This window comes from Arachis ipaensis, chromosome B2 (assembly GCF_059453495.1).
Source record: "Arachis ipaensis isolate K30076 ecotype BB chromosome B2, ASM5945349v1, whole genome shotgun sequence".
Classification (NCBI taxonomy): Eukaryota; Viridiplantae; Streptophyta; class Magnoliopsida; order Fabales; family Fabaceae; genus Arachis; species Arachis ipaensis.
The window spans coordinates 36,838,446-36,846,654 of record NC_142437.1 but is presented as its reverse complement, the minus strand read 5'-3'; the positions used below and the strand labels follow the sequence as shown (position 1 = coordinate 36,846,654).

Genomic DNA, 8,209 nt, shown 5'->3' with positions numbered 1-8,209 from the left:
CCAGGCTCGAACAATCCCTGGCAACGTGAGCAACTTGGTACGCGTAATCGTGATTATACTTTAATTATGTAAATTTCATGGCTCTTTCTTTCCCTGGCAATGGCGCCAAGAACATGGTGCCAATACCATGGTTCACAACTTCGATACAACTAACCAGCAAGTGCACTGGGTCGTCCAAGTAATACCTTACGTGAGTAAGGGTCGAATCCCACGGAGATTGTTGGTATGAAGCAAGCTATGGTCACCTTGTAAATCTCAGTCAGGCAGATATAAAGTGATAATGATGTTTTCGAATATTATATAATAAAATAGAGATAGAGATACTTATGTAAATCATTGGTAGGAATTTCAGATAAGCGAATGGAGATGCTTTTCGTTCCTCTGAACCTCTGCTTTCCTGCTATCTTCATCCAATCAGTCTCACTCCTTTCCATGGCTGGCTTTATGTGATACATCACCACTGTCAATGGCTACTTTCGGTCATCTCTCGGAAAAATGATCCAATGCCCTGTCACGGCACGGCTAATCGCCTGGAGGCATCACCCTTGGCAATGGCTTCATCTTATCCTCTCAGTGAATAATATGCTCACGCACCCTGTCACGGCACGACTATTCATCTGTCAGTTCTCGATCATGCTGGAATAGGATTCACCATCCTTTTGCTTCTGTCACTAACACCCTGCAATCGCGAGTTTGAAGCTCGTCACAGTCATTCAATCATTGAATCCTACTCGGAATACCACAGACAAGGTTTAGACTTTCCGGATTCTCTTGAATGCCGCCATCATTCTAGCTTATGCCACGGTCCAATTAAGAGATCTAAGAGATATTCATTCTAGCTTATTTCATGTAGAACAGAAGTGTTTGTCAGGCACGCGTTCATAAGGGAGAAGGATGATGAGCGTCACACATAATCATCACCTTCATCACGTTCTTGGGTGCGAATGGATATCTTAGAAGTGAAATAAGATGAATTGAATAGAAAACAGAAGTACTTTGCATTAATCTTTGAGGAACAGCAGAGCTCCACACCTTAATCTATGGAGTGTAGAAACTCTACCGTTAAAAATACATAAGTGAAAGGTCCAGGCATGGCCGAGATGGCCAGCCCCCAAAATGTGATCAAAGGATCATAAGGTAATCCAAAGATGTCTAATACAATAGTAAAAGGTCCTATTTATAATAAACTAGCTACTAGGGTTTACATGAGTAAGTAATTGATGCATAAATCCACTTTCGGGGCCCACTTGGTGTGTGCTTGGGCTGGGCTTTGAGTGTTATACGTGTAGAGGTCCTCCTTGGAGTTGAACGCCAGTTTTAGTGCCAGTTTGGACGTTCAACTCTGGTTTTGGCTCCTTTTCTGGCGCTGGACGCCAGATTTGAGTAGAAAGCTGGCGTTGAACGCCAGTTTACGTCATCTATTCTTGGCCAAAGTATGAACTATTATATATTGCTGGAAAGCCCTGGATGTCTACTTTCCAACGCAATTGGAAGCGCGCCATTTAGAGTTCTGTAGCTCCATAAAATCCACTTTGAGTGCAGGGAGGTCAGAATCCAACAGTATCAGCAGTCCTTTTTCAACCTCTGAATCTGATTTTTGCTCAAGTCCCTCAATTTCAGCCAGAAAATACCTGAAATCACAGAAAAACACACAAACTCATAGTAAAGTCCAGAAATGTGAATTTAACATAAAAACTAATGAAAACGTCCCTAAAAGTAACTAGATCCTACTAAAAACATACTAAAAACAATGCCAAAAAGCGTATAAATTATCCGCTCATCACAACACCAAACTTAAATTGTTGCTTGTCCCCAAGCAACTGAAAATCAAATAGGATAAAAAGAAGAGAATATACTACAATTTCCAAACTATCAATGAAACAGAGCTTCAATCATATGAGCGGGACTTATAGCTTTTTGCCTCTTGAATAGTTTTGGCATCTCACTTTATCCATTGAGGTTCAGAATGATTGGCATCTATAGGAACTTCAGATTTTGAATGGTGTTATTGACTTTCCTAGTTCAGTATGATGATTCTTGAACACAGCTTCTTTATGAGTCTTGGCCGTGGCCCTAAGCACTTTATTTTCCAGTATTACCACCGGATAAATGCCACAGACACATAATTGGGTGAACCTTTTCAGATTGTGACTCAGCTTTGCTAAAGTCCCCAATTAGAGGTGTCCAGGGTTCTTAAGCACACTCTTTTTTTGCTTTGGACCTTGACTTTAACCGCTCAGTCTCAAGTTTTCACTTGACACCTACACGCCACAAGCACATGGTTAGGGACAGCTTGGTTTAGCCGCTTAGACCAGGATTTTATTCCTTTAGGCCCTCCTATCCACTGATGCTCAAAGCTTTGGGGTCCTTTTTATTTGCCCTTACCTTTTGGTTTTAAGGGTTATTGGCTTTTTGCTCTTGCCTCTTGGTTTTAAGAGCTTTTGGCTTTTTCTGCTTGCTTTTTCTTTCTATTTATTTTTTTTTCTATTTTTTTGCCTATTTTTTTTTTCTGCAAGCTTTGTTCTTTGCTGCTTTTTCTTGCTTCAAGAATCATTTTTATGATTTTTCAGATTATCAAATAACATGTCTCCTAGTCATCATTCTTTCAAGAGCCAACATATTTAACATTCTCAAACAACAACTTCAAAAGACATATGCACTGTTCAAGCATACATTCAGAAAACAAGAAGCATTGTCACCACATCAATATAATTAAACTAAGTTCAAGGATGAATTCGAAACTCATGTACTTCTTGTTCTTTTGAATTAAAACATTTTTCATTTAAGAGAGGTGATGGATTCATAGGACATTCATGTCTTTAAGACATAGTTACTAACTACTAATGATCATGTAATGAAGACACAAACATAGATAAGCACATAACATAGAAAACGAAAAACAGAAGAAATAAGAACAAGGAATGAATCTACCTTAGTGATGGTGGCGTTTTCTTCTTGAGGAACCAATGATGTCCTTGAGCTCTTCCTTGTCTTTGTTGCTCCTCCTTCATTGCTTTTTGATCTTCTCTTATTTCATGAAGCATGATGGAGTGCTCTTGATGTTCCACCCTTAGTTGTCCCATATTGGAACTCAATTCTCCTAGGGAGGTGTTGATTTGCTCCCAATAATTTTGTGGAGGAAAGTGCATTTGAGGCATCTCCGGGATCTCATGGAAATGAGCTTCTTGCGCCTCTTGAGCTCCATGACTGGGCTCTCTTGCTTGCTCCATCTTTTTCTTAGTGATGGGCTTTGTCCTCTTTAATGAGGATATCTCCCTCTATGTCAATCCCAGCTGAATTGCATAGGTGGCAGATGAGGTGAGGAAAGGCTAACCTTGCCATAGTGGAGGACTTGTCAGCCACCTTGTAGAGTTCTTGAGGTATAATCTCATGAACTTCCACCTCTTCTCCAATCATGATGCTATGGATCATGATGGCCCGGTCTATAGTAACTTTAGACTGGTTGCTAGTGGGAATGATTGAGCATTGAATGAACTCCAACCATCCTCTAGCTATAGGCTTGAGGTCCAATCTTCTTAGTTGAACCGGCTTGCCTTTGGAGTCAACCTTCCATTGAGCTCCTTCTACACATATGTCCATAAGGACTTGGTCCAACCTTTGATCAAAGTTGACTCTCCTTGTGTAGGGGCGTGCGTTCTCTTCCATGTTTGGCAAGTTGAACGCCAACCTCACATTTTCCGGACTAAAATCTAAGTATTTCCCCCGAACCATTGTAACATAGTTCTTTGGATCCGGGTTCTTACTTTGATCATGGTTCTTGGTGATCCATGCATTGGCATAGAACTCTTGAACCATTAGGATGCCGACTTGTTGGATGGGATTTGTTAGAACTTCCCAACCTCTTCTTTGAATTCATGTCGGATCTCTGGATACTCATTTCTTTTAAGTTTGAAAGGGACCTCGGGGATCACCTTCTTCTTGGCCACAACATCATAGAAGTGGTCTTGATGGGCTTTGGAGATGAACCTTTCCATCTCCCATGACTCGGAGGTGGAAGCTTTTATCTTCCCCTTCCCCTTTCTAGAGGATTCTCCGGTCTTAGGTGCCATCAATGGTAATGGAAAAACAAAAAGCTTATGCTTTTACCACACCAAACTTAGAATATTGCTCGTCCTCGAGCAATAAACAAAAGAATAGAAGAAGAAGAAGAAGAAAGATGGAGAGGGAAAGGGAGATGTGGTTTCGGCCAAGAGGAGTGTAGAGGGATGTGTTGTGTGAATTTGATGAAGAATGGAGGTCTTTATATAGGGAAGGGAGGGGGGAAAGGTTTCGGCCATATGGGTGGGTTTGGGTGGGAAATTGGTTTTGAATTTTGAAGGTAGGTGGAGTTTATGAGGTAGGTTTATGGGGAAGAGTGGATGGATGTGAGTGGTGAAGAGGTGATGGGGAAGAGAGTTTGAGGTGATTGGTGAAGGGTTTTTGGGGAAGAGTGTTTATGGGGTTGTGTGAAAGAAAGTGGTGAGAAGAAGTGAGTGGAGGTAGGTGGGGATCCTGTGGGGTCCACAGATCCTGAGGTGTTCAAGGATTTACATCCCTGCACCCATTAGGCATGTAAAAATGCCTTTGTACCCAACTCTGGGCGTTCAGCACCAGGTTGGTGGCCATTTTGGGCGTTCAACGCCCATTTGTGTGCCATTTCTGGCGTTGAACGCCAGAACCATGCCTGTTCTGGCGTTCAGCGCCCAGAAGCTGCCCATTTTGGGCGTTCAGCGCCAGCACCATGCTCTGTTCTGGCGCTGAACGCCAGACAGATGCTCCTCCAGGGTGTGATTTTTCTTCTGCTGTTTTTGATTCCGTTTTCAATTTTTATATTTATTTTGTGACTCCACATGATCATGAACCTACAAAGACATATAACTAAGGAAAATATAGTTAGATAAATAAAAATTGGGTTGCTTCCCAACAAGCGCTTCTTTAGTGTCAATAGCTTGACAGTGGGCTCTCATGGAGTCTCACAGATGTGCAGAGCATTGTTGAAACTCTCCAACACCAAACTTAGAGTTTGGATATGGAAGTTCAACACCAAACTTAGAGTTTGGTTGTGGCCTCCCAACACCAAACTTAGAGTTTGACTGTGGGGGCTCTGGTTGACTCTGCTTTGAGAGAAGCTTTTTCTGCTTCCTCTCCATGGTTGCAGAGGGAGATCCTTGAGTTTTAAACACAAGGGAGTCCTCATTCCATTGAAGGACTATTTCACCTCTGTCAACATCAATCACAGCTCTTGCTGTGGCCAGGAAAGGTCTTCCTAGGATGATGGATTCATCCTCTTCCTTTCCAGTATCCAGGACTATGAAATCAGTAGGGATGTAAAGGCCTTCAACCTTTACTAACACGTCCTCTACTTGTCCATAAGCCTATTTTCTTGAACTGTCTGCCATCTCTAATGAGATTTTAGCAGCTTGCACCCCATAGATTCCCAGTTTCTCTATTACAGAGAGGGGCATGAGGTTTATTCCTGAACCAAGGTCACACAAAGCCTTAAAGATCATGGTGCCTATGGTGCAGGGTATTATGAACTTTCCAGGATCCTGTCTCTTCTGAGGCAATGTCAGTTGATCCAGATCACTTAGTTCATTGATGAACAAGGGAGGTTCAACTTCCCAAGTATCAATGCCAAATAATTTGGCATTCAGCTTCATGATTGCACCAAGAAACTTGGTAGTTTGCTCTTCAGTAACATCCTCATTCTCTTCAGAAGAGGAATACTCATCAGAGCTCATGAAGGGCATAAGGAGGTTCAATGGAATCTCTATGGTCTCTAGATGAGCCTCAGAGTCCTTTGATTCCTCAGAGGGAAGCTCCTTATTGATCACTGGACGTCCCAGGAGGTCATCCTCCTTGGGATTCACTTCCTCTCCTTCCCTTACAGGTTCGGCCATGGTGCTTATGTCAATGGCCTTGCACTCTCCTTTTGGGTTCTCTTCTGTATTGCTTGGGAGAGTACTAGGAGGGATTTCAGTGATCCTTTTACTCAGTTGGCCCACTTGTGCTTCCAGATTTCTAATGAAAGACCTTGTTTCATTCATGAAACTTACAGTGGCCTTAGATAGATCAGAGACTAGATTTGCTAAATTAGAAGCATTTTGTTCAGAGTTCTCTGTCTGTTGCTGAGTTGATGATGGATAAGGCTTGCTATTGCTAAACCTGTTTCTTCCACCATTATTAAAGCCTTGTTGGGGCTTTTGATCCTTCCATGAGAAATTTGGATGATTTCTCCATGTTGAGTTATAGGTGTTTCCATAAGATTCACCTAAGTAATTTACCTCTGCTATTGCAGGATTCTCAGGATCATAAGCTTCTTCTTCAGAAGATGCCTCTTGAGTACTGTTGGATGCAGCTTGCATTCCATGCAGACTCTGAGAGATCATATTGACTTGCTGAGTCAATATTTTATTCTGAGCCAATATGGCATTCAGAGTATCAACCTCAAGAACTCCCTTCTTCATAGGCGTCCCATTACTCACAGGATTCCTTTCAGAAGTGTACATGAACTGGTTATTAGCAACCATGTCAATGAGTTCTTGAGCTTCTGCAGGCGTTCTCTTTAGGTGAATGGATCCACCTGCAGAAGTGTCCAGTGACATCTTTGATAGCTCAGATAAACCATCATAGAATATATCCAGGATGGTCCATTCTGAAAGCATGTCAGAAGGACACTTTTTGGTCAACTGTTTGTATCTTTCCCAAGCTTCATAGAGGGATTCACCTTCTTTCTGTCTGAAGGTTTGAACATCAGCTCTAAGCTTGCTCAGCTTTTGAGGAGGAAAGTACTTGGCTAAGAAAGTCGTGACCAGCTTATCCCAAGAGTTCAGGCTGTCTTTGGGTTGAGAATCCAACCATAATCTAGCTCTGTCTCTTACAGCAAAAGGGAAAAGCATGAGCCTGTAGACTTCAGGATCTACTCCATTAGTCTTAACAGTATCACATATCTGCAAGAATTCAGTTAAGAACTGAAAAGGATCTTCAGATGGAAGTCCATGAAACTTGCAGTTCTGCTACATCAGAGAAACTAATTGAGGTTTCAGCTCAAAGTTGTTTGCTCCAATGGTAGGAATAGAGATGCTTCTTCCATGTAAATTGGAATTAGGTGCAGTAAAGTCACCAAGCATCTTCCTTACATTATTATTATTTTCGGCTGTCATCTCCTCTTCCTGTTCGAAAATTTCTGAAAGGTTTTCTCTGGATTGTTGTAATTTAGCTTCTCTTAATTTTCTCTTCAGAGTCCTTTCAGGTTCTGGATCTGCTTCCACAAGAATGTTCTTATCCTTGCTCCTGCTCATATGACAAAGAAGAGGGCACAGAAAAATAATAATAATAATAATAATAGAAATCCTTTATACCACAGTATAGGGATCCCTGTGTGAGTAGAAGAAGAGGGAGAGACAAAGAACGTAATATAATGGAAGAAACACAACTGTGAGGATGGCAGAGATGTGAGATGAGATGTTAGTAAATGAATAAATAAATAGAATAAGATGAGAGAGAAGGAATTTTCGAAAATAGTTTTTGAAAAATGTTAGTAATTTTCGAAAATTAAGATTTAAAAATTTAAAATTAAAATAATTAATAAATTAAAAAGAAATTTTGAAAAAGGGGGAAGATATTTTCGAAAATGAGAGAGAGAGAGAGAGAGAGAGAGAGAGTTAGTTAGGTAGTTTTGAAAAAGTTAAGAAACAAACAAAAAGTTAGTTAGTTAGTTGAAACAAATTTGAAAATCAATTTTGAAAAGATAAGAAGTTAGGAAGTTAGAGAAGATATTTTGAAATCAAATTTTTGAAAGAGATAAGAAGATATTTTTGAAAAGATATGATTGAAATTGTTTTTGAAAAAGATTTGATTTTTAAAATCACAATTAATGACTTGATTCATAAGAAATCACAAGATATGATTCAAGAACTTAAAGTTTGAATCTTTCTTAACAAGCAAGTAACAAACTTGAAATTTTTGAATCAAAGCATTAATTGTTATTGTTATTTTCGAAAATTTGGTATAAAAATAAGAAAAATATTTTTTGAAAAATATTTTTTTTTTTGAATTTTTGAAAATAACTAAGAATTTAGAAAAAGATTTGATTTTTGAAAAAGATTTTGAAAAAGATAAGATTTTCAAATTGAAAATTTGATTTGACTCATGAGAAACAATTTGATTTTAAAAATTTTTGAAAAAGTCAATCCAAATTTCGAATTTG

The 8,209-nt window shown here is 39.8% G+C and overlaps 1 non-coding gene across 1 annotated transcript; it reads left to right on the top strand.

Annotated features, from left to right (window-relative positions):
• Positions 1-6,659: 6,659 nt before the first annotated feature.
• Positions 6,660-6,767, top strand: LOC148573610 (small nucleolar RNA R71). The gene has a single exon (XR_015905671.1). It is a non-coding gene; the product is annotated as a small nucleolar RNA R71 (small nucleolar RNA).
• Positions 6,768-8,209: the final 1,442 nt, after the last annotated feature.